Source organism: Mesoplodon densirostris, chromosome 4, assembly GCF_025265405.1.
Source record: "Mesoplodon densirostris isolate mMesDen1 chromosome 4, mMesDen1 primary haplotype, whole genome shotgun sequence".
Classification (NCBI taxonomy): Eukaryota; Metazoa; Chordata; class Mammalia; order Artiodactyla; family Ziphiidae; genus Mesoplodon; species Mesoplodon densirostris.
The window spans coordinates 67,024,760-67,052,260 of record NC_082664.1 but is presented as its reverse complement, the minus strand read 5'-3'; the positions used below and the strand labels follow the sequence as shown (position 1 = coordinate 67,052,260).

At 37.1% G+C, this 27,501-nt stretch overlaps 1 protein-coding gene across 2 annotated transcripts in view; it reads left to right on the top strand.

Moving 5' to 3' along the window:
- The window catches only part of NPAS3 (neuronal PAS domain protein 3), an 873,929-nt gene that overhangs the window by 440,073 nt on the left and 406,355 nt on the right, over nucleotides 1-27,501 (top strand). The window lies entirely within an intron of this gene.

Here is a 27,501-nt window from a genome sequence, read left to right as displayed (position 1 = left end):
TCCTGCTTTAAAAGCTTTCTTTAGGCATTATTGTTCTCGCTTCATTATTCCTTAATATTAAAAATATGAGTGAATATTTACTTTTACTTTTCCAGTTTAGAGACCAGATAGAATATTCATATTTTACTTCATCAAAGTTAACGAAACAGAAAATGGTAACAAATATCATCTTCGTAACTCATAAAATTAACTAGTGGAATGACTTTCCCTTAGGTGCCAGATTTATGAATGGAGTGCTTTAATTATTTGCATGCCCTTAGCAGAAGGGTTTAAGTTATTTTTTCATTCTGTAAATAAAGCTTATATAATTGTTTTATGAAATTGTGGCATTGTCTTTGCATACTCCATAGTAATGCCACTTTACTTACCTCACAGGTGTCAAAACAAAGCAATCAGATCAAACCTTGTATATGGAAGATCTTTAGGATTTATATTTGTATTCATTGTGAGCACATTATGGTAAACTACAGATAGGTATATGTTACATAACTGACATTGAGTAATACATTTCATTACTAATAACTATTACTTATAAACTGAAGGATGGTTTTTATCCATAACTACTTTTGGGTATTACAATAAATGAAATTTTGTGAGTTGGATGAATATAATCATAAGTACCCACACTTTTGTATATAAATGGTACAGAACTAAAATTATTACTTAAATGAAGTCTTGGGAGAATAAAAATATTCTATAAGAAATGCCTTAAAGGGAGATAATGGTGGAAGTGTGGCATCCCAGTGTTAGTTTTGGATTTGTCTATGTTGCATGAACCCTCCTATATCTGTTATTGACTCTGCATTATTTCTGGGTATTAAGACATTTTTGTATTACTGTTATGGCATTCAAACCCCATAAATGAAAGAGAATACCATGTGCAGATGCTTTGAGGAAGACCAAGAGAGACTCACCAAGAACATTCCAGTATTATAGCATAGCACCTGAGGGTCTCTGCCTGGGAGTGCACAGAAAAGGCTGGGAAGAGAAGTCTCATGACTGCGTGTCTTCCTCAGCATAATTAGGGAAATAGTTGTTCTTGAGAGGATTATTTTTTGGTGGAATAACTCACTTGTAGAAGACGGATATGGCCATCACCTTAGCAGACTAGTTTAACTAAAGTAAGTATTTTCTTAAAATGATGAAAAAGAGGAGAACTCAAATGTAGCTATTTTTCTATTTGATAAGCAAAGTCATCAGAGGTTTGTGTGCATTAATATGGACGATGCCACAGGTCTCAGTGAAATGTCAGATTTCAATCATGTGGTTTTTCTTTCTCGTAACACCTTCAACCATGGAATAGAGAGTAGAAGTGAAAGAAGAGCCTAGATTTAAAAGAGGATGTTATGGATGAGATGTAGAATAAAATAAAATTAGGATTTACATTTAAATATCTATGTTTCCATTTTTAGTCATATTTTGAAGATCGCTTAAGGGCATACCCTGGAATCATGGTTGGTCTACATACTATTTTGGCCCTGCAGAATTCTTGTTAGACAAATGAGAATGTATAGATTCTGTCCCGGAAATATTTAAAAATTTGGGTTAATGTAGTAAGGAAAACAGAATGAAAATATCTTGTGACGTTTTGTATCTTTGTTATCGTTTAAATATTTCTAGCCACAGTACTGCTTCAGTATCTGAGACCCACTCAGTTGTAGGAGACTAAGAAGATCTTTTAGAGAAAGTTGACTTATAGGCAAAAGAGCTACTTACCACTGTGTTGGAGTGGGGCTGGAGAATGCCAAATCTGTTATTAGCATCTTCTGTCATCTCATTCAGCAAGAGACAGTAAAAGGTAGACTAGTACAATTCAAACATCTGGACAAAGAAAAGTGAATAATACCTAAAACAGCTCAAAACCTGACTAATACAAACATAAAAATTATTACGTAAGATGCTGCCTAGCCAAGTCAACATTCGTTTTACATTTGATGGCAGTGTTTTCAAAAGACTTCTGTGAGAGGGAATATGTTAAGTGTATTTTCTGTCTTATTGATGAATTGGAATTTTACCCTTATTTATTATTTTATTGGAACTTACAAGTATCAAAGAAATGATCATCTCTAGGAAAATGATCATTATTTTATTGGAACTTATAAGTATGAAAGAAACAATCATCTCTTACTCCTTATGGCCCTTGTTGGCAAAGTGGTATCCTGCCGGACATCAGTGCTAAAATAAAATAAAATTCAACTAGTAGAGGCATTCTCTAGCTGTAATAGAGGAAAGAGAAAAAGGTTAGTGACCCTGCAATTTCCCAATGATCCAGAATGGTAAGAAAATGTAAAACTAAATATAGAAAAAGAGAAAGTTAGTGAATATATTTGCATATGCAGATTAGCTTAATTGATACTGCTTGCCTCTACAGGGATTTTTCATTACAAACTGGAGTGCTACATTGTTCAGCTCATATTGAGTAATTTAGTAACTAATGAGACCAGTTTGCACTAATTTGCATATGATAAATGAGCTTAATTGCAGTAAATAACTTGGAGGCATAATTACTTAATTTTCCTGTGTTGCATGGCTTTTAAGTTCACGTATGAACAACTCAAGATAATTTTGCATATTTAAATTAGTTGCTTTAAAACTTTCTTGAACAACAACAACAAAAAAAGGAACACACCTTATCAATTGAGCTGTAAAACAATTGGATGTAAGGCTTAGAGTATTTTTATTCAAAAAAAAAAAGGAAAGCAAAGAAAAGCAGAAATTTGTCCATTGTTCTCTCTAATATTTTTACTTCAGATAAGATGTCAGCATTGACATTAGGAAAATATTTTTCATGTTGGAAGTTAATTCACAACTTCTATTAGTAACTGACCTGGGTGTAAACTGAAGTGTATATATGAGTGAATCATAACTTTTGAAATAGGGTTTATTAAAAAGATGTGTTTTGTCCCTTATCTAATTTGGCAAACCAATATCAGAGGAATCAATTGGATCTGCCATCTGCCATGTACCTGTCTTCTAAGTTGCTGGGCTTGGATGAAGCAAACAGCGCTCTGACCTTAGCATGTATTTTCTATCTAGATTAATGTTTCATCCTTATGAAGTTGGTTTCATTGGAGATTCTCGGTGTGGTTTGCCAAGAATTATCTCACTGGTCTTCAGAAGAATGTATGTTTTATCAAATCTCCATTTGCAAAATTGAAAAACTGAAGCACACAGAGGGTGATGACTAAACCATTATTTCATAATACTATATTGCCTTAGAATTTCACTTTGAGGGGAAAAAGTATAAGTTATTCAAAATTAACTTCTTAAGTCATATTAAATCATATTCATGATTATGAGAAAATATTTTATGGTTGTGAAAATTTTAAAGCTGTCATTTAAAAAGTCATTGATTCTTTAACTCATTGTATAGAAAACAGAAGGGGATGTTAGGGTTCATTTGCCACAATCTGGAAAAATAACTCCTGAAACTTTTCTTGAAAAGGCTCAAGTCCATTAAATTCGGTATAAGCATCCTGTATCTTTCAGAGATGGGCCAAAGCAAGTGCTAATAGTAGTATATCTCAAGTGGGAAATTTGGGTCCTTCATGTAATAGGTGCTCAAGAAGTAACAGATGAATAAATGAATGAACAAATAATTCTTACCAAAGTCACATTTAATCCTAGAACTAAGGCCTCCTCTCACCTCTGTGTTCCCAGCCCCGTCTTTATCCATATTTTCTAGGTGTGTGACAGAGTATGGCAGATTCTTTTCGTGCATGCATTTTGGCATCCAACCAACTTGAGCTCACATCCTGATGTGCCCACTTATTAATTATGAAACCTAAGACAGTCTCTTGCCCTCTCTAAGCCTCCGTTTCTTCATCTTTAAAATGGAGAAAACAGTAGTAGAAGTTTTCCTGACAGGCATGTTGTGAGGATTGAAGGAGATAGTATAGTTAAACATGCTTAGTATAGAACATGGCATGTAGAACGTGTTTAATAAACATCTGCTAGTATTTCTATGTGTTCTGTAGTCCAAAATAATGGCCAAGTTTTTAAAGAAAAATGTTCATGCTTATCAGGAGCATTACTACACAGGAATTAAGGATCATTATCAATAAAACCCTCTTAGGTTTAAAGCAAGGTAAATAATTTTCATTGAACACAACCTAAACTGTTTACATAAGTGGTATTTATATTTGGTAGTGTATACTGGTTTACAGTAAAATTTTAAAATTTGGTAGTAAGAATATATTTTCACCTTGGGCATGAAAATCCTTCTATAACAACTGAAGGAGTTGTCAGAATAATCTCATTAGCAATCTAGAAGCAACTAGAAAAAGTAGAGTTTGTAAAGTGACTCCGGATACGACATTTCTTTTAGACCAAAATGTGATGTGCCATTACCCTTCTCATCATACTGTACAGTCTCCTCGATTTGCTTAGAAAAATGGGAACAAGCAGCCAATCAGAAGTCCAAAGAGCAAGAAGATAGAAGCAGCCGTCAACATGGCTATAAATTATGTTGAAGAGACATTGACATGCATATATGATTCTCCTCATGCACATTGCACAAAGTCCATCATCTGTCATGCCAGAAAGGGCTCCTTCCCACATCAAGAGCAGAAGGGAGGCCTTCCCAGGAGACTTTTCATGAGGGTGTGTTGTATATCTGTGGCAGGTACAGATCCCTTTGGGTTTTCATGTACCTTACTAATTTGCATGGTAATCATGTGTCATCATTCACAGAGTAGTGGGAGAGGTGTGGGTAAGGAGAAGAGGTTTGAGGTAACCGTTACTGTGGAGGAAACTGGTTTTGGTCACATGACTGCAACTAGTACTAATTATAACTGGGGACTTCCTAGTCACAATATTGATTATCTTAGGTAGCCAGGATCTAGGAAAATGAGAAAATAAGTTTAAAAATCCTAAGCTTCAGTTTAGTAAATATTTACTGAGTACCTAGTTTGCATCAGAGACTGGGGAAAGAATCAAGATACAAAGGTGAGTCATGGTTTTGCCTCTCAGCATTCCCACTGCGAATAGAGAAGACCAAGAACAAAACAGACCAGCATAATTCAGGGTAACCTAGACCAGTGGCTTTGAATCCCTGCTCTTAGTTATGTAGGCTTGGGCAGTTTCTTTAAACTCTCTAAGCCTGAGTTTCCTCAATCCCAAATGGAGATGGGAGCAGTTCTTACCTCAGAGACGACTGTGAGAATTACGGACGGGGAACTCACACAGTGCCTGGCACATAGGGAGTGTTCTGCAAAAGCTGGCCGTCGCTGCACCCTGGAAGTACCAGGAGAGAATCAGGTCACCCAGCTTGGGGCTGGTCAATGAGCACTGCTGTGGCCACAAACTTAAAATTACACAGTTCACCCACCACACACACACCCCTTTTAAGTTTGGTTTTCATGTGGGTCTCAGTGGGGGTAGTTTCAGGGTCCTAGCCTCACACATGCATTCTCCTAGTGTGGTCCCATACAGTAAGACTGCGGCAGGGGTGGAAAATAGGGCAGCAATATCACTGTGGTTGGGCAGCTTGTGTTTGGTACCTGCTGATAGGAAGATTGTTTGCAAGGTATGGGAACGTATCTTTAATTCTTTCTCAAGCGCTAAGGGTGGCCAAATTATTTGCAGATTAAAGGGGAACAGAAAGATACTTTCAATTTTAAAAGTGGATGGAGGTCTTAGAAAATCTTAGGGTTACATGTCAAATTATGAATATGAATAATTCCCTGATGATAAAGATATTTGCAAATCTGGGACAGATTCTTGTTCTTTCGGCTTTAGAATAGTCCTTGGTGTAGTAAACATTATATTCTTGTCACCAGCATCAGCTAGGAATGACATAGAATAGAGTGACACCAGCTGATTATCGTTTATTAGGGACCCAAAACTCAGTCAGTATGGCTAAGGTTGCTTTCTCATCTGAATCTCCAGAACTTCATAAGTCTTTTGGGTTTGAGGAAAGTTTGGGGGTGGGAGCTTGGTGGGTAATGTGCCTTGTTTCTCAAACTAAGCTGATAGCAGACATCTGTGAGCATCCAGGAACAGTAGTATTCTACAAAACACACTTGGGGAAAGTCTGGCTTAGAAGAATCGAATCCAAATTAGTTTAAGGTATTTTTTTAAATCTCTAAATAAAATAAGAGCTAAATTGAATGCATAATTGAACAATTTTTATACAGTAATGTCACATCTGTAATCTACTTCACTAGCTTTTTTTCCAGAGAATTTTATTTTATTATTTTAATTTTTATTTTATATTGGATTATGTAGCTGATTTACAATGTTGTGTCAGTTTCAGGTGTACACCAAAGTGATTCAGTTACATATATACATACATCTATTCTTTTTCCAATTCTTTTCCAATATAGGTTATTACAGAGTATTGAGTCGAGTTCCCTGTGCTATACAGTAGGTCCTTGTTGATTCCACTAGCTTTTTTAAAACAAAGATTATTACAGAAGAATCTTCCATATGTAATTGTCCCTCTTTGTGCACATGTGCACATGTGTGTGATCAAATTTTAAAAGAAGACTTTTTTTTAACTGTACAAAGTAAAAAAACAGAGAAAAAAAAGAAGGAATATGTTGAAAGGTCAAAAAATACAGGCAAGCAAAATCAAGAAAATAAAAATCAAATATTTCTCTGTCATCAGAGGTTCTGTTTCATTTGATTATCTGTAAATCAACCAAAATGGGATTGTGATCCTACCAGGTTCCATCCTCTCTCAGCTGCAGGCAGGTGCCTGTGAGCCAGCCCAGGAGCTGGGTCGCATGTTCCCTGATCACCAAGATTCCAGCTGTTTTTATTAACGTCTGGTAGCACCTTGTGAATATCACTTCCCAGATACTTACCAACTCAGGATCTGATGATTTAGGACTGCAAGGTAAGGAATTCATGTGACAGTGTTATTTTGTGATGGCAGAATAGAACTCTGCCTAAGAAAAGAAAAAGTCATACCGTTTGCTTTATCTCTGTTGGGAAAAATAAGCATTAGGGTAAATTAGTTGAAAATATTATAAACATGTATTATTCTGGTTGAATAAAATATGTAACTGATGGTTGGATTGCCCACAGAGAAGAGCCTAGTCAAATTCTCATGAGGCCAGATAACTGCTACAGGAATTGTCAGGTCAGAGCAGCTGTTTTCCTCATTTCTAAAGATATAAAAAATGCAGGTGACCTTTTAGGCCACCAGAAATGCCCTCTGAAATAATCCACTCTCATACTTCATTTTAGGGTGATACAATGTTTTAGTAAATTTAGTCTGGTATAGAGATTAGACCAAGGGTAGAATTGACCTAAGGAAACAAAAAATTCTTTTTTTGTAAGTAGGAAGCCTGTGAGTTCTACATAAATACAAAGGCAAATGATAATATCAATGACTATTTTAATTGCATCTTTAATCCATAAGGATAGTTCAATGACATTTTAAATTATACTTTTAGAATTGTAGTCACATAGGAGATAAAACTCAGTAACTATTTAATAATGCATAGTAAGATCAACTGTATCCTCTCTTGAGATCACATTTAGGTGGACTGAATGTAAAAGTCCAATCCAGAATTTAGACAGCATTTAATCTTCTGGAAGGCATTGTTGGGTCTTTCTAAATATAAGGTACCCAGGCCTGGTTCTTTGAGTTGGTACCAGTTATCTCTACTGAATGATTAGTTTCACTAGATTCTCAGCTAAACTGTATTATTTTTTTTTTTTTGCAAGGAATTGGATTGTTGCAGATCAAACTGTTCTCAGTACTAGAAGGTTACTGATCAGTTTGGGGAATTTATGCTACAGATTGTTTACTAATTGGTAATCATTTAACCTGATTTTACTTGAAGACTACAGTATAGTTAGGTTGTTTTTAGTGGGGAACAATTTCACACCAAAATAAAACAATCCCTTCTCAGGACACATTTTCTACTGAAATTGGCAGGATACCTCAGTCACTACTGCTCATTGTGACTTCACTGTTAAGTATCTGAAGGATTCCATTTGAATAATGGAACTTATGTATAGAGAAGACTCATTCTGCTAAGAACGTATGAAAGTAAGGAACTTCCAGATTCTCTAAAATTGAAAGATTAAAACTGTAGAAACAAGCAGAAAGTCATCTGAGCCTTGTTCCCTGGGTACAGATTTAAAATACAGAACTATGCAAAAGTTTGGGGAATAATAACATTGTATTATTAGCACACATTTGTTGAGACTTAATCTATATCAGGCACTCACTGAGTGAGCTGCTCACATGCGTGATCTCGATTGGTTCTCTCACCCACCTTTTGAATTAGATACTGTTATTATTTCCATTTGAAGGATGAAGAAACTGAAGTTCAGAGTGGGGAATTGACTTGCTTAAGGACCTGCAGCTGTTATTAGCAGGCACAGCTGGGATTGGAACCCAGAAGCGGAAGTGGGAAAGAGACAGAGAAGGGAATTATAAGGGAAATATTAGGTATTAAATTGTTTTACAGTTGAACTTTTTCAAGTGGCATACTTTAAGCTATGGTTTGAATGGAAACTAGAGGACATGCACTTTTGTTTAATAAAGAAATATTTGCCCTGAGCAGAAGACAACATTTTAAAGCTTGTCATTTCATTTCTGGGAAAGTATTTGAGGAAAATGACATGGCTCAGCCCTGTTTGCTAACCATTTTGTTGTCTCCTGCTGAGACTTGCCATTTCCATAGCCAGTGGGCTGAATTGAATCAGACAGAAGCAGTAGGTCATTAACAGAAATGGAGACTTGGGGCAGCCTGCAGAGGCTGAAAGAGAGGCGAAATCATTTTGGGCCACATCAACAAATCTGTGTCTAATAGCATCTCATGCAACTATGTTTGGAGAGGTTAGCCTGATTTTCAGAGAAACCTGAGAAGCTTTAAAAAGCACAAAGTAATTTTTCCCCAAAGCGTGCCATGCTTAACATGAAAATATGAGTAGGAGAGGATGCTCTACTTGTTTCCACATGCTGCATTTCCCCCTTTAGTCACACTCATTGAAAATAACTGTTTAAAATCCGTTTAGTTTTAAAAAAAAAATCCAGGCTTTATTTTTCTACCAATATCTGCATTAACCTTGAGATCTTTAACTTGTAGCATTCATCCAAATGGAGATTATATTATTTATTTTGATGAATATCTTAATTATTTATGTTTTCTCAATCCTTGGAGATTCTTCTGGATTATTGAAATTGGGGTTGGGAGGAGAGGTTTTGCCACCGATATGACTGCCCATAATTTTTGGTATTGGTGAGGCTATTCGTCTTAGAAAATATGTATAACTAGCCTCCTCTGAAATGTAGACCAATTTAGCAGGGGCAGGAAAAATACAGACCCTGACTATTGACATTGAACAAGTATTCAATGACAGCTTGCTATAAAAAGGCACACTAAATACAGATTTGGGGAATATTTAGATGTTGTTCCTTCTCTCAAAGAATTTCTAATGAATTTTTGTATCCTAATCTGGAATGATAGGTGCAGGTCTAGAGGCAGGATCCTAAATTCCAATGATTGCATTTACAATTGAGTAAAACTTAGGAAATGCAATACCATTTTCAGGGCCAGCTATCATTCATATGCTTAAAAATTCCCCCATTTAGTTATACATGAACAAACCCATGTGTGGTTTTAGGGGAAAAAATTCCAAAATGATTGCATGTGTGTCTTGTGTCTCCTACTAGATCATAAGAAACTCAAAGATGGGAATTATGTCTTGTTCATCTTTGTGTCTTCTGCTCTGAGTCAGTACTTGTAATACATTTGTAGAAGGACTTAAATTTGTGTAAAGAATTCATGTAACTTCTAACAGATTGATCCTTAATTGTCTCTTATGTTTTGGACAGCATTATTAAGAAGTCAGCGATACTAAATGATTCCAAGATGTATTCTTATCACTTGCAGACATTTACATGCTGGGCTCCTGGTAGGGTTATGCATTATGTACCCAAGTCCCCATCCACCAATATGAGAACGTCCTTCTCAGCCAAGAGGTCATTAAAAAAAACACAGTCCCATCATAATGTCATTTTCCCCTTAATCTTCTGATTACTTACATTTGGTTTGGTCCTAATTAGGAATACCTTTAATTGCTTTATCACAGTGCTGATTAACTGTGCCCAAGTCAAACCTCTTTGAAAGAGAGGACAAATCCTTCTAAAGGCTTGTGCATGATTGCACTTAGGAAGAATATTAAACAAAGGAATAGAAGTGTTCCAACTTCGTGAAGGCTGGTAGGCCCTTCTACATTCCTAAAATACTCAGGGGTGATTTTTATTCCCGGGTTTTTGAGAACTGGAAAAACTTAACCTTCTGGTTTTTTTCCCAATATGTTGTAATCTGCTGCCTTATTTACATGAATCATTCTTCCAGAAGACAATATTAGGAGTAAAATACATGCCAGCTGTTCTCTAGAGTGTTAAAAAAAAAAAAAAACCCAAAAAGCAAAATAAACTTTGAGATCGGCATGCTATCACTGAAGGAGTAAATGGCCGTTTGTCTTTGTTTTCCATTTATGTGTGTAAAATAGCAATGACTGAGATTTTTCATATTTTATAAATAAGGTTTAAAACACCAAACACAAGTTATTTCTTGCTGAAATGCTTGGTAGCAATCAGGTTCATTTTAAGCGATGTGTAATAGTTGATAAAAGTGGCTCAGTTTCATTTTTAAATGAAAGCACCAACCTTAGGATACTCAAAGAATTAAAACCTTGAGATTGTGTATTTTAAGTCTGCATTTTGATTCAATTTTTATAAAATGGACAGACTGAGATTTTAATTTATTTTGAGATCAAATTATTTCAATTTAAAGTCAGCACACAGTATTATTTTAAAGTTTCTGTGTCTTTTAAAACAATCTCATGGTACAATATTTATTTAAATCTTACATTTTATGTCCTTCACAGAAATATCAGGTATATTTATTACATTGGCATCTATCACCCAGCAATTTAATTGATGGAGTTCATATCAGTCAAACAAAGCTCATTTCTCCCAGTTCTTTCTCACTGAGGTGTGGGCCACTCACTGGAGGTCAGGGTGGAGAGTCTGTTCATCCCTTGCTGAGACGTAGGTTTGGTCTGAGGAGAAGCAAGGGTCTTTGCTTTGGGAAAGAGCACAGATGAGCAGGAGGACATGTCACTGTCAATTTATTATCAAGCTATTCTTTCTTCCTGGAGGAAGGCTTTAGCATTTTTAATCTATAATGATTCACACTTGAGAAGCATCTCTTTTTCTCATTTTGTTACACCCACCTGGAAGGAAACGTTCATCCGGTGGCTCATTTGCAAAGCAGCAAGTGAAGAGAGGTGATGTGTAGATGAAGACCCTCCCTTGCTGTTTTTCAGGGTAGGTGCCTGTGACACACACCTGTTCCAGTGCTGTGGGGAAGCTGCCACAGAATCAGAGAAACACTCACACAAATGTATCTGCCATTGTGTATGTTCTTTTCATGCTAATTGCCTCTGTTGGAAACTTGGTGCATGTAAGTATAAACTTACCTATACCTGTTTTAGACACTGCACCCTATGTTTCTAGTCAATGGAGGTTAAAATTAAGAATTGAAGAAATTGCACCGATATTTTTGCAGATTTCCCTTGGTAGACTTTGGTACAAAAGCTGACAAAACAGGTAAATTCCCGGTGTGCTGTGGTGTAAGGTGATTATCTAGCTTATTGTTTTCAAACACACTGAAATCTAGGAAGTCCAATGAGCATAACAGGGCGGTAGCAGACTGGCCCCCAGCAGAGAAACAATCAGGTCTAGCAGAACATTCAGCTGTGGGACCAGGAGAGAAAAGCTGACATCCAGATGCCAGTGCTTTGGAAATCTTATCTGGAGTTGCACATATGGGTCCTGCATCTGCTCTGGTTATGCCAGCAGTCGGCATCCAAATTGACACAGCTACCACGGCATAAGCAGGCAGAAGCACAGCTATATGTCTGGGTCTCTCTGCTAAGACAGCTGTCAAAAGCGGTGATGTTGGCCTTACGATAGCTAGCTTTCAGAGGACCAGTGTGGGCTCTTTGAGTGACAGATTTTAAGCGCCCTAGATGAGTCATTTCTGAATGACCATCGTTGGAGGAAGGTGGCAGGGGGGAAGCGGGTATACACAGATAAGTGTGTGTGCACAGTGAACACATATATGATGGTGCTTTTTTTTCTGGCCAGCATAATAGTGCTCAAGGAAAAGTAGGACCAAATGATTTTGGACAATGATTTAAATCAGTGCATGGTGAATAAACTCTTGATGTACATGTTGTACCATAGACATTTGGTTAATCTAATAATGACAGTAAACAACCTTTTTCTGTTTTAGGTGAAAAACAGAGTGGCTTAGTCCATACAAATTTGAGTATATGCCTTTCAATAAGCACGTTTCTTATCTCATCATAATTGCCCCAATAGGAAGCTGAGTGACTGAACATAAGCAATTCATGTTTTCATCTCTTTCATTCCTCGGAACCCTTTGTAAAAAGAGAAAAGAGCAGGTTTATCTCTTCTTATTATCTCAAGGTAGTATCTTGAACAAGAATGACAAATGGCACGTTTGCACTGGGGTCCAATTTCTATATCTACTTTCAATTCCAAACATTTGTTTATGTAACCTTCTATCTTTATTGAAATCATCAATTCCTGGTGGATAACTGGTTAGGTATAAGAAAAAAGAACAATTTGTTCCTTTTTACTTTTCTCTGTATTGGAAACCTGTTTATCAGCAGTGTTGGAGACATTTGTTAAATTGCCTTTTTTATTATAATAACTTTCCAGTTGAGTTGTAAAACCATTTACTAAGCTTTAAACATGATTGTAGAAGTTCACAGACTTTGCAAGACAATACATAACAGTGACCGACATTAATGGGAATCACGTGGGTATTGTCACATGCCGTTCATGACGATGTATTCCAACTTCTCTTTTGCAACTAGATGATCTGTGAAGAAAGTACGCACTCTTAGCATTAATGGCATTCTAGGTCATTCTTAAATGTGTTTTGTCGGTCTTGGCTGTGGTCACATCTGTGGTATTCCTGTTGATCTAATGTGTGCTGCCAGGGTTGATTTAGTCTGGCCCCTTGATCTTAGCTTGGAAGCATTTATGTTGAGGAGAAGAAACCAACAAGGAACCTGGACCTCAAATGACTTGCCTCTCAGGCTAGGAAAGGGACCTTGGCTTCAGAATTTTTAATTTGATGTAATGCAAAGTTTCACACATATTTATACACCTTTCCTACCCAGAGTTTGGTCTATGCAACATCAGATGAATAATGGTAATTTTTTAGCTGTCTCAGGGTTGTATGCCCTAGAATATCCTGTCCCTGAGAGGAATGGCTGTCCCAGCCTCCATGAAGGCAGCCCGGTATTTGGGGTTGGGTGTTTAGGGTAGTACTTGGCCCAAGTAAAGAAAAATATAGTCTCTCCTCCAACTCTACCTCTAATGCTGGCAAAATTCAGAGGCCTGGAGTTTACCCAGGGAGAACCTCTGTGCTGCTGTCCAGCCACAGTATTGGATTATCCATTTTTCTGGCCTAAATGATTGGTAATGGTGGGGAGATTCCCCCAGCATATCCCACATACTATGTATCTCAGGAGGCCAACCAGACAAGTTCAGCTCAGGCATCCAGATGCAGAAGTTTAATTGCCTAGGGGCTGCCTGCACTTGCCCCTAAGTCCTACAGAGAGGGCAGGGCAAGGGGGGAAGAGCTATGGGAAGGGGCAGTGCCAAGTGGTCCCCCACAGTCCCCAGAGTGAAGGGTTGGTGTGGTGATAGGTTCCACATCACAAGTGCCTCTCAGTGAAATGATTGTTTGTTCACCGCTCATTTGCATGGTAATCCATTGCATGGGCATTTATGTAATTATTTACTGAGTACTAGACCCTGCAATTAGATGCTGCAAATGCCAAGAAATAATGAATGCCCTTGTTCTTATGAACTTCTCCAGTCAGGCTAAGGAAGCAAATACTAAGAAATAAAGCTAAGAAATAAAGTCATGGAAAATTCAGAGCAAAGGAAACCATGGGGAGAAGGCTTGAGTTCTGCACTGAGAATCAGAGAAGGTGCCAATAGGCAGTGTGATCCTTGAGCAGGGCTTGGTGGGTAAGTGTGGTTCTACCAAGTAGAAAAGGATAGAAAGACACCCCAGGTGGAGAGAATGGCGTGACCAGATGTTCGGGGCTTTTCAAAGATGTAAGAAGTGGTTCTGTGGGGATAGAGCCTGGGGACTATAGAAAAGTTAGTGTTGGCATTCTAGTCTTTTTTTTTTCTTCTTCTTATTTATTTTTTTATTGGAGTATAGTTGATTTACAGTGTTGTGTTAGTTTCAGGTGTACAGCAAAGTACACCTTTCCCATATAGGCCATTAGAGAGTATTGAGTAGAGTTCCCTGTGTTATACAGTAGGTCCTTATTAGTTATCTATTTATGTGTAGTAGTGTGTATATGTCAGTCCCAATTTCCAAATTTATCCCCTCCTTACCCCCTGGTAACCATAAGTTTGTTTTCTACATCTGTAACTCTATTTCTGTTTTGTAGATAAGTTCATTTGTACCCTTTTTTTTAGATTCCACATATAAGCAATGTCGTATAGTATTTGTCTTTCTCTGTCTGACTTTACTCAGTATGACAATCTCTAGGTCCATTCATGTTGCTGCAAATGGCATTATTTTGTTATTTTTATGGCTGAGTAATATTCCATTGTATATATGTATCACATCTTCTTTATCCATTCCTCTGTCGATGGACATTTAGTTGCTTCCATGTCCTGGCTCTATTTACTATTACTCTATTTACACTATTTACTATTGTAAATAGTGCTGCAGTGAACACTGGGGTGCATGTATATTTTCAAAAAAGCATTTATTGAGTGCTTGTTTTGTGCTAGTCCAGAGCAGGACTCTGGGGATATTAATGAGTTAGACACCTCCCTCCTTCAAGGAACATACGATATAAGGGAGAGGGATATTCACATAGTGATTTCAGCATGGTGGGTAAAAAGAGGGTCAAGAGACAAGTCTAGATAGAATGTCAGGTTGAAATCAAATGCCAGTGCTTAGGGGTCAGACATTACCCTGAAGACAGTGGGGAGCCATGAAAAAATTGAATCTGAAGGTATAGTTAGGATCTCCCTGGGAGTGAATAGGGGACGAAAAAGAACATGCAGGCAGGGGGAACAACCGGCAGCAGTTGGGATAGCCTCAGATGAAGGTGATGAGCTTGAACTGCGAGGTGATGGTGAGATTGCAATGGAGACAGAGCTGGGAGATGTTTCAGAAAAAATCATCTTATTCCGCTTTACAGACTGGGAAACTGAAGTTTATAAAAGTTAAGTAACTCATAGAAATAGCAAATGATAGAGCTGAAATTTGAACCCAGACAACCTGATATGGAGACTGTGCTCTATGCCGTAGTTAAGAGAACGGGATCTCGCGTTTTAAGACAGATTTTCATCATATCTATTTCACAGGACTGCTGTGAGAATTAAATAATATAATCCATGACAAGCCCTTTGTGCAATGCCTGGCAAATAGTAAGGGCTTCAAATCTGATACCTTTATTACCGTTCTCATCATCATCATTATTGTAACACTTTGTCCCTTGTCTCGCCTTTATGGGGTGCATCACCCCTGCTTATGCAGTAAACTCTTAAGCTTCACAGCTAATGGAAGGGACGATTCTGCAAAAGGCACTGCAGAGTATTCTGTCCTTAAAAGGACAGATGTCTTGGTGTTGTGCAAGGTATAGAACATACTCTTGGCAAGGCTGTGTAAAGAGGTAAATAATGATAACACTTTAAAACAAGTGAGGCATCATTATTAATTCATTTGGAATATAAAAATGTTAGTCATTTGGAACAAATGTCACAAAATATTCTACTATGGGTACTTCATTTTAGAAATTATATATACTTTTAATAATGACAAAGTCACTTCTCTCAAGAACCCTTCGAAACCAGCTTTACCACAGGGCAAGTAGAACCTGCCATAAGAATGCAATCAGGATAATTCCCTGGCCTTCCTGATCACCCTCAAAATCTGTACATTATTAGAAAAGGAACTTCATATTAAGTTTTATGTTCAACCTGAAAAGTGAAAGAATTGGACACCTCAGGTTGAATCTTTCCTTCATCTTGTCATTTACAAAGTGGCACTGCTGCAGCCCTTGTATCAAGTAGGGCTGGAGTGATTTTAGCAGGGGCTGCCACAATCTTAATTTTATGGAATAAATTTTAGTGTGACATTAAGAGGAAGCAGAGAGGTTGACTTTATCTTTATTATGCTTCATCCTAGAAAAAAACAAGCTTTATATTTGTTTTGCATTTAATTTTAGAGCTAAGACATGATTAGCTGGCTCTTGTTTATAAAATATAACTATTTTTCTCTTTTTCATAACCCAAACACATAATTTTTTAGTGAGGCGTGTTGTTTCCTCTCTTTATATGTGTTCATACTAAGTGCTGGTGTAATTCCATTATGTTTTGACTTGAACATTAAATATTCAATGTAATATTGAATATCCACTTCCCAGCAGTCGTGTTCAGATAGTGACATATTGCACTGTTTGAAGTGTATCATATGGTCATCTGTCAGCCGAATGTTGTTGCATGGAAAGAATTTTGTTCTTGAGATATCATCTAGACTGCCTCATGTTAAAAAAGAGAAATAAAGCAGTGTTCTCAGAGTCTGGATTGAGGAAATTAGAGATGAATAGGACTGACCTAAGAGAGGTAGAAAGGGATTCATCCATTCAGAATATAGTCACTCTGTAATAAAGATGAACAGTTGTTATACTTGGAGTATTTTTAATCAGGTGCGATTGTGTTTTATGGCAGAAATGCTCACGCTTCCTTTCAGGACTTTTGGTACCTAGTTCTCCTTGTTTTTTTGCCATGCAGACAAAGATGCAAACAAGATTCCTGGCAGTAATAGGGTAGAAAGAGTGCCACCTCCCTGCAGACAGCAATCTGAGAAAAAATGTAGGAGACTACGGCTTACTGTATCAGAGGTTAGAGTGATACAGAAAAGAACGCGTTCTTGCTTCAGAATAATTTAGCAGTCAATATTTCTATCAGCAATATTTCTTTCAACAGGAATTAAGATGCTGGCCCTTATCCAAAGACACCTCATCCCCCTATTACATTATAGATCTGGTCCAGCTGTGGCTGCCTCTGTAGAGAGACGAGGGCAGGTCTAAGAGCCAATTTGTAGGGTGTTCTGCAGCAAGTACATAGACGACAGATGTTCCCCTCTAAATACATTTGCCTTCTCTTTAATCTTCGCCTGGAATATACCTAGAATTTTGTGTGGTTATGTTCTCATCTTTAAAATGTGGGGAAAAGTATACATCTGTGTTTGTATGTTACATTTCATTTTTAGGATCTAGAATATATACTTACACCAAGAATAGAAGGGTGACACCTGTTTGTTTTTTTCTTATTTTGTCACTGCATTTCATTCCTGAACTCTCTTGAAATTAAAATAATTGCATCGCCCCCGTTTGCAATTTAATTAAAAACTGTGGTTCTGTTCCTTAAAGTAATCTGAAAAGACACACTGTATACATATCCTGTACTTTCTTTTACAAATGTGTGCATTGGAACATTTGTAGATTTTGTTCTTCAGAGGTCCCTACCATTTATATTATGTATCCCTTTGAACTGTGTAACGTCCACGAAGGTAATAATAAGGGGTAAACTAAGGCACAGATGTCCGAAACATCATAATACCAAAACAAATAACCAAATGTTAAGAGACAAGAGTAGGTATTTAAGCAGAGAGAAAACAGAAGTCCATGATCTTTGGTCCATGTCTTAATTCACTACCAACATTATTAAATTTAATTTTTATTCAGGTTCATTCTATCTCAAAGGCTCTTCTAATTTTTTTTTTTTTTTTTTTTTTTTTTTTTTTTTGCGGCACGCGGGCCTCTCACTGTTGTGGCCTCTCCCGTTGAGGAGCACAGGCTCCGGACGCGCAGGCTCAGTGGCCATGGCTCACGGGCCCAGCCGCTCCACGGCATGTGGGATCTTCCCGGACCGGGGCACGAACCCGTGTCCCCTGCATCGGCAGGCAGACTCTCAACCACTGTGCCACCAGGGAAGCCTGGCTCTTCTAATTTTTGATTGAGACAGGAGAGAGGTAGAGAGAGAAAGAGACAGAAAGAGAGGTGATCTTTTCTTTTCAGGGCTGAGAAGACATTGCGTTGACATTTTTATGGTCGGATATTTAAAAAAGCACAAAGTGAGGCCAATGGTAATAACCTTGCAGTTACTCCTGTGGGATGCCATGTTATTTTTCTTGGCTCTTCCGGAACTTCAGAGAAATGTTCACCCTTGGTATTGATGGCAGTAGAAGGTCTTGGATCAAACTCCCAGATATACTTTATCCCAAACATACCACAATTTAAAAGTGACTAATTGAATTCCACATGAAAAAGAGAACAGTTTTATTGATAAAGATGATCGCTTTATTGAATAAAAATAGTTCCTAATAAATCAGCCAACTGAAACGTTTCTAGAGCTTTATTTTCAGAATAAGGTTGACATTTTCAATTTAAAGGAAACAAGTTATTTATTTATTTATTTTTAATTTTATTTTATTTTCGGCTGCGTGGCCTGTGAGATCTTAGTTCCCCAACCAGGGATTAAACCCAGGCCCTTGGCAGTGAGAGTGAGGTGTCCTAACCACTAGACCGCCAGGGAGTTCCCCAGAAAACAAGTTAAAATGATGAAAAGTCTTCTGATACTGTATATTTACTGGAAAGTTAGTTTGACTAGTAGAGGGATTATTTTAAATAGTTCAAGGACATGTGGGTGATAATCCCTTTTGTCATAGTCTACTTTGTACAGAAGTAAAAAAACAGCTCATTTTTCCTGCTCTGAAAATTACCTATGGATTGTAACATGCATATATTAAACAAATATAAACTAGAGGAGAGAGGAAGGAATTAATATTTACTGAGCATTTGTTAGATGCTCTATAACGGAGTATTTAGCATTCACAACCTCCCAGTGAAATAGCTGTTAGCATTCCCATTTTATAGATAAGAGAAGAAAGGCTCAAGGACACTTAGTAAATGATGAAGATAGGACCTGCACTAGGTCTCCCTGATGCTGGTGACTATTCTTTTTTTTAAAACATATACATTTTAATATAATAAACATAATGCAATAATAGCTTAAGAAGTACTGAGTATCAGAACTGAACTAGGAATTTATCAGCATAAGATCTGTATTAGTATCATTTTTTAAATAGTGGGACATTCTTTTGTGTTATTTGATGACTATGTCCATGTTTCCAAAGGGTCTGGTAGCCTGGAAAGCCCCTAGAAGCTGATAGATGAAATTGTGTTACAGTGTGTAGTTTACATAGTGTCTACTAAAACAAAGACAGATTTTACCTTTTACCATTCATGTTGTCCTGTTTTCCACCTCACTTCTGGTCTTCTGCCAATTGAGTTTTGCCTTCTTCCACTCCATGTTTTCCCTTCCTCTCCTACTTCATGTCTTCTCTATTCATAAAATGTGAACTTGGCACCTGGAAGTTAATAGCAGAGAATGAGCCTATCAGTCTCTGGCCATGACTGTGGATTGTGGTTTGCTGAGCATCTGCAGGAAATATATTTGCTGGGGTGAACTCTTAGGTGTAAACTCATTCCCCTTAAATCCTCCTTTTTGATATCAATGAGAAATTTTCCTTTCTCTAGGATATATTTTTCAAGGTTAATATGTTTATTTTAAAAATTATTTTGTGCCAAATAATATGACAGCATTTTGTATGTATTGAGATAAGTGATGAGTGGAAAAGTAATGGGTAATGTCTGTCAATTAGCAGCTTATTAATAAGGTGTGCCTGTATCAAGATGTTTTACTTCATGTGGGCATTATTCATTGATGATTTTCCTTAAGACATCAAAATGATATCTGTTAAGCTGGGGTCACCCTATTTGCTGATAGTTTAAAAAAAATAAAAAGAGGAGGGAGAGGGTCCTTATGAAGATAGTCGAATAAAGGAATAAGGATATGCTACAAAAACAGATGCCACTAATTTGCACTTCTGTGGATGGCATACATTAGCCAGAGGATAGACATTGTCCACAACTATGCATCACATCTTGCAAGTTCTGTTGGACTGTTTGTGCCATCTCTAAGACCCAATGCTTCCAGCTCTTTCCACTTCAGCTAGCTGCTACCAGTTACATGTATTGTAGGTATATACTCTTCCTTCACTGTTCCAAAAAAAAAAAAGAGGGGTGGGATTAGAAAACTTTACTCATGTAACAAACTGAAATACTGTTAATTTTCAGGGTTGCCGCTAAATTATTAAAGATTCCTGTGTTACAAATGGCAAAAGGAGGGCACCTTGCCTGTGTGGTAATGCTGTCAGGGCCCCCGCAGCTGTTGGCCCAGTTCATGATGTATTACACTGCTAGCATTTCAGCACTCTCAGGGGATCTCTGGTCCTACCGTAAGGTCAAGAGTTAACTATTTGTATTTTAGCTGTGTACTGCTATCAATACCGCTCCTATGGAAACCTCACTTGACGTCATTTTTGAAGAATCTTTGCGACTGTAGTCAAGCTTCAGGAAAAGTCAATAAGAACATTAGACTTGTCTATATTATTACTTGCCACTTCCTGCCAGCAATCTACCAATTCATTAGCAGAGAGTTTTGGAACTCTTGCTTGATTATTTATGCAGTCAATAGCAAGGCTTGTCTGCATTCATAATTGTTTGATTTTATGGCCTCTTCTTTAAACAAACATTGTCTATGGTAATGTGATGCCCTGATGGATGGGAAAGGTTTTGTCTGTGAATATCATTTAGATAATTAAAAATGACAGATGAAATCGCCCGCTGTCTTGACCTGTACTTTGTTCCCTCAGTGATACTGAAGAGATGCTGATTGCTGTCAATCAAAACCCATTGGAGGTTTGTAAATTCTGGCTGCTGTGAACTCTGACCCCCACTGTTGATCTGAAATAGATAATAACCTTGAAATACTATTAGAATTTAAAAACAGTTTTACTAACGGGGCACAGTATATATTTCTCTTCGTCTAGAACACAGTTACTTAATGTCACTTTTTGAAATACCCAGAATTAAAGTACAATATAGTGTTTAGCAAAGCTTAATGTAACAAATCAGAGTGAAGATCTTCCTCTATAATCCCAAACTTTTGATTAGGATTCCTATTTTCTGGCTAGGAAAGGACAAAAACTTAAGCTTTTGCTACTTCATTGGCTATTAATGGTTAGAATTATTTTGCTCATTTTTACTAATTCTGTTGTTGAATGAATTATTTTCATGCTAACATTATCTTCATTTCTGATATTTTTCATATTTATCTTATAAATCTTTTAAGTTGCTACTTTTCCCAAGCCAACAAAAATAACACAACTAGAATTTTGAAGACAGTAGAGATCCAAAGGCCAATGTTTATACCAAAGTTCTCAACAAACGTCTTCAAAACCTCAGGTCAAGAGATCAGGCTGATAAATGCATTTGCCTTGCAAATTGTTCTTTATCATTACCCAGACACTTAAAATATATTCAGAAGTCCCACCGGTATTTAAAATATGCATGGAGGTAGATGGTGATGGAAATGGAAGAAGAGATCACTCTCATTTCTCAATATAGGAACCATCAAACTAGTCAACAGCAAAAAATCATTAGCAGATTCTACAGGCTTGAAAGTGATAACAAATTAGGCTTTGACAGTTTTTATACACTGCTCGTAGCAAACATATATAATAGCAGCAGCAGTGCAGTAAGAGAATTGCAAATAGCAGAGATCTCTTGAAAGGTAATTGAAGTAGTGTTAGTTTTTCTACCAGAGAAACTTCTTTAGAGTTTAATGAATTTGTGAAGGGTCATATGAAGAGTTATTATCACTGTTTTGCATTTTGTAATCAGCAGATACTTTAAAATAATATTAGTTATGTCAGTGCCTCAGTGACAATGGAAAATAAATATTATCATTCATATTTGGCAGTAGATGAAAGTATCAGAAGCATAATTCTTACCTTAACTTTGAGGGCATTTATCCAGAATCAACCATTAACTATCTAAGGATATTACTATTTTACAATTAAAGTTTTTTTTTTCCTTTACCTTGGTAAATGAATTCTTTGTAAACATTACCACTGGGATAAATCTCTTATTGCCGATAAAAGCTGGTTAATATAGTAAAAATAAATGTGACTATAAATATGAATATATATATATATATATATATATATATATATATATATATATATATATATATATATATATAAAACCTGTCCTTAAAATCTTAGCCAAATTCTACCTTTTCCGTAATGTCTTCCTTGTTCTTTCTAGTCCCCTGGGATGGCCTACTCCTCTGACATTTGTCATTTATTATATATTGCCTTATTAGTACTTTCACTTATTCATTCATCCACTCACATCGGTTTTTTTAATTCATTAGTGAGTATTAATTAAAGATCATTTAGGTAGCTGGAACTTTTCATAGCACTAATTATTCTGCGTTTTCATCCTATCTCCCCAGATAAATTATAAGCAAATGGACTTGAAGACCCAGTGTTGCCTTCATAGACTAGGTGCCTCCCTCTTCTGCATGAGTAACTGTCTCTCTTGAGGGGCTTTGCTCTTGCAGGTCCTCAGGTAGCATCTGATTAACCTTTGACATGGCTTTGTTTCACTTGGGTGTTGTAAAAATGAAGAGTCAGGAAGGGATAGTGAAGAGCCTATGAACTTTATTGAGACAAGTAGCTTGCAAATTACGTCTTACCTGGATTAGCAGGCTCTGTGGCAGCATCTATAATGAAGGCTGAATCTTGGCTCAGATCCTAAACATCACAACCGTAGCTGAATCAAGAACAAGATAGCTCAACTCAGGTTCTATCCTAAATTCTCCCTTCCTTGTGCCTTTGGCATAGTCTCATTTGATTTAATGGTAAAAGTGCAGTCTCTATTTTCCTCGACTCTGAATAGGGCTAAGAATTATACATGTGAGATTTTTTTTTAGTTTTATTTTATTTATTTATTTTTTATACTATACATGTGAGATTTTGATTCAAGGAAAATATCTAATTTTACTTGGTCCTAGGTCAATTAAGTTTTTCATGGTAGAACTATTATTTGTCTCATGATGAATTCATACCCCCTCTGCTAATATTTTTAAGTCTGTTTCATCAGGAGAGAAAACTATTTAGCTACTGAAAAGTCCTCACACTTCAAGTCGATCTGTTCCTTCTTCTGTTCTTTGTGATATCACATTCACAAATCATGCATAATCTCCTAAATACTGAAATTCTTGCAAAGGGAATTGTGTGCATATTTTATCTAACTTTTTTAGACTTCTTATGATGCTTAAAACATCATTGAAAGAATTTCAGCTGAACTTATTTCTTTATATTCACTATAAATTGAGTGTATGCATATAAGACATCTGTCCATAAAAACTGCTCCTAGTCTGACACAGCATACACAAATGCTTTATTTATGGGAATTTTATAACATTTAAACATATCCAATTATCAGTTATTCCATGGTAACCTTATTTATATGCTTAAGATTTTCTTTCTGTCGTATGATGTGGACACAGTTATCAAATGGTTGTGTTACAACCAATTTTCTCACTATAGGGGTAGTATATCAGATTTACAGGGAATGGTGAGCTTGCATTAAGAAGAAAGTACTTTCTTGCCTTTTAAAAATCAGTTGTGGGCTTCCCTCGTGGTGCAGTGGTTGAGAGTCCGCCTGCCGATGCAGGGGACATGGGTTTGTGCCCCGGTCCGGGAAGATCCCACATGCCGCGGAGCGGCTGGGCCCGTGAGCCATGGCCGCTGAGCCTGCGCATCCGGAGCCTGTGCTCTGCAACAGGGGAGGCCACGGCAGTGAGAGGCCCGCATACAGAAAGAAAAAAAAAAATCAGTTGTAATATTGACATCTAAGAGACCAATTTTTGCCAAATTTATGCCCGTTACAGATCCCAGACTTGCTGCTGACCCAGTTTTCTGTGTCTTACCTCCTGAAAGAGAATCTTATAATTGGAGCTCTACAGAAAGATTGAGCTTCTGCTAATGTTTAGTAAGTTAGCTTCTGCTAACTTACTAAATGCTAAGCCACAATACTAGGCACTTTCAAACTGACATTACCTCCTTTATTCTGTGTTAAAGGCAACTATTATCCCCATTATTTATATGGAGAAACTACAAATGAGAGAACCTATGTAATTTGCTCCAAGTCCCACAGTTACCTAGCAGCAGAGCTGGGATTCTGTCTTTAATTTTCTGAATCTAAATCCCAAGTTCTTTATGCTACGACACTCTACTTCTAGATGGCTCCATTATATCAGCATTTTATTCTGATTAGTCTCTTGCACAAGGTTAATGATAATAATTTTTATTGTTGCAGACAATTGCCATTGCATTATGTGTGCCAAGTTCTGTCTCCTTACCTTATTTCAGTTGGTTTTCCCAAGAAATGTAGGAGACAAGTATTATATGTATTTTGGGGATGAGAAAACTGATGTGTAGAGATAAACTCATTCAAAGTACAAAGTGATCCAGCCAGAATTCAAATCCAGCTCTGCTGCTGTCCAAAGCGTATGCTCTTGCCCATCACACTTGGAGCCCTAGCATGTATGTGGTAGAGCAGGTGCTTGATCAGATGCCTTTGATGTCAGCTCTAAGAGTATTCAGTCCCACACACATCAAAAATAGACACACGGGTCCTCTGGTTATTTAACTGAATTGAATCCATTTGGGGAGTAATTCTTGTTTGGCTTCATTTTACTAAGTTCAGCCAAACTGATTTATATGAAGCCTCCAATTATCTTTTCAGTATGCCCATGCCAGAAATTTTGTTAGGGAAACATTCTTTTAATTTCTCCCCCTTAGGGAGGGATGATTAAGAAGAATCAGGTGACGTAGCGGCTGTGTCTCAGAGAGAAGTTTTCTCCTACCTGATTATCCAGTTGTTTTGAGGATGGCAGTTCTCACTGCTCAGAGTAGAGTCTAATATCCAAAGATTAATAATTTTTAAGGAAGTTAAGTGAAGCAAACAGCATGCCACTCTGTGCAGGGGCCCAGTCAAAACCACACTGCCCAATTCTCCTCAGCTATTGGGAAGACAATTACTGAACCTTTGTTCATGTCAAGTAAATGAGTTTTGAATCCTCTGTATACTTAATTATCTAAGACTGAACCTTTGTTATTTTCCTTAAAAACAAAAAAAAACAGTCCAGGTAGCCCCATGGTATATGTTGGGTGCTAATTACTTCCCCAAATCTTAGTACTATTTTAACTTGCTATTAGTAATATACTCTAAGTGTTATTTGGATTCCTTAGCATGCTTTTATAAGAGCGTTCTCTTAACAAGAATGTTTATTTTGCCGTCTACTTCTAGTTTAATGTTGACTTTTTGTCTCTAAATGTACTCTGGCTTTAAATAAGTACAGATTTTTAAAGATTTGTGATACAAATCTAAAAGTGTAGATCTATAAAATATTGAAAGCACTTTGCTCATGAATAAGGCCCATCTATTCTTTGGAAATAGTATTTTTAAGGCTTCATCCCAGATAGCAAGGAGGGCTTGACTGGTCATTTTGAAGAGACTGAGAAAGTCTAAAATTACCAAAATTTATTTAAAGCACATAAACTCTACATCTGAGTACAAAGTGATCTTTTTTTTTAATTCTAAGGGATTCCCAAGGTTATATTTTGCTACAATATGAAAATCAATTGTGACAATAAAGGCCATGATAACAAACCTTTCACACTGTCCCACTGTGACAATTAGCTCCCAATTGTTAGACCGTTTGTTTATTAGAACATTAAGAGTTAGAACTGTCTTACTTGTAACTGAAAATAGATTATTACTGAAGTAGGTTATGGACCTAAAGGACATGCCACAAGGTGCTTTACTGGTTGAGGATGACCATATATTTCAAGATAATACAATTGGGTCACTTTTGATAGGTTTCAGGAGCATTGTTGTAAAAGATATCTAACAGGTGACTTTCCTCCAAACTCTGTCATACACTTGGTTTTCTCTAGTGAGAACGAACTTTTAAAATAAGTGTATTGTTCGCGAAGCGAGTCTGACATACAGGCAGTATGATCAAAGTGATCGTTTTTTCCTTAGGAACATGGAGTGCTTGCCTCTTCTAGGAGAACAAGGTAAGGCCGACGTCCCTGAAAGTATGCAGGCTGTTTCCTAAAGAGCAACAAGGAGAATGGGGAAAAAGCCTCCATTAAACTTTCAAAGAGACATATGTTTCAAGCAGATTTGCTCAGCACTTACTCTCTCTGTAAGAGTGCAGGGGTTCTGTACATGTCTCTTCACCTGGAGATGGAAAACCACCGCATGCCACAAGGAAGAAGATATTACAAAGATGCATAAGAAATGCACTAAGTCCTTCCTAAAACATTGTCCTGAGCTCCTGATTTGTTATAGCTGAAGTTTAGGTGTTCTCCCTCCCCCTCCCTCCCCCGCTGCCCCATGCCCTTTATCCCACTGAAATAAGCCATTTATTTTCCTTTCTAAGTAGTTATTTTGATTTTTAAAAAATGTTTTTTTAACTCACTAGCCTAAGGTCCAGAAGATTTCTTAGTATTTACTATAAATCTATGTTCAAAGACAGTATCAGGTAGTGGTTAAGGGCATGCCTTCTAGACTCAGACTCCCTTTATTCAGTACCAGGCTCAGCTGTTTATTAGCTGTGTGATCTTATGCAAGTTGCTTCAATTCTTCATGCCTCAGTTTCCTCAAGTGAAAAATGGAAACCTAACTAATACTTAGGAGAAAGCACTCAGAATAATAGTAGACACAGTCAGTGCTCTATGCATGCTAGCTACTATTACTTTTTTTTTTACCCCAAATAATAATTCTGGTTACTTAAGACACTTTTTTTTTGAGGCTTATAAGCAAAAAAAATATATTCACTGTTTCTGATAATTAAATTTGTTGTGTATTTTCTTCACTTTTTAGCATTTTATAAGAATTTTAAAATATTTTTAAAGATAGCTCTTAAAGTCCATTTTAGACTAAATATCTTTTTAAATTTATCATCATACTTGTCATTAGAAGGGATTAATGAAATACCCAAATCTAAGCACTCAGAAACTCCAGAAATAATATTCAAATTCTAAGAAAAGAAAATATCTTCAGGGACATAATAACAAATGTTCACCTGCAGGTGTGGAAATCTTACTCACACCTTATCCTCGTGGAAAATCCAAGGCAAGTTCTAACTTGTTGGGGCTATAAGAGAAAGAGTAAAAAACTATTCTGGCCTATATGGGTTTCTTTTCAATCTCATCTAAATCTCACAGCATTGGGGCTTCCCTGATGGCACAGTGGTTAAGAATCCGCCTGCCAATGCAGGGGACACAGGTTCAAGCCCTGGTCCGGGAAGATCCCACATGCCGTGGAGCAACTAAGCCCCTGTGCCACAACTACTGAGCCTGCACGCTAGAGCCTGTGCCCTGCAACAAGAGAAGCCACCGCAATGAGAAGCCCGGGCACCACAACGAAGAGTAGCCCCCGCTCGCCGCAACTAGAGAA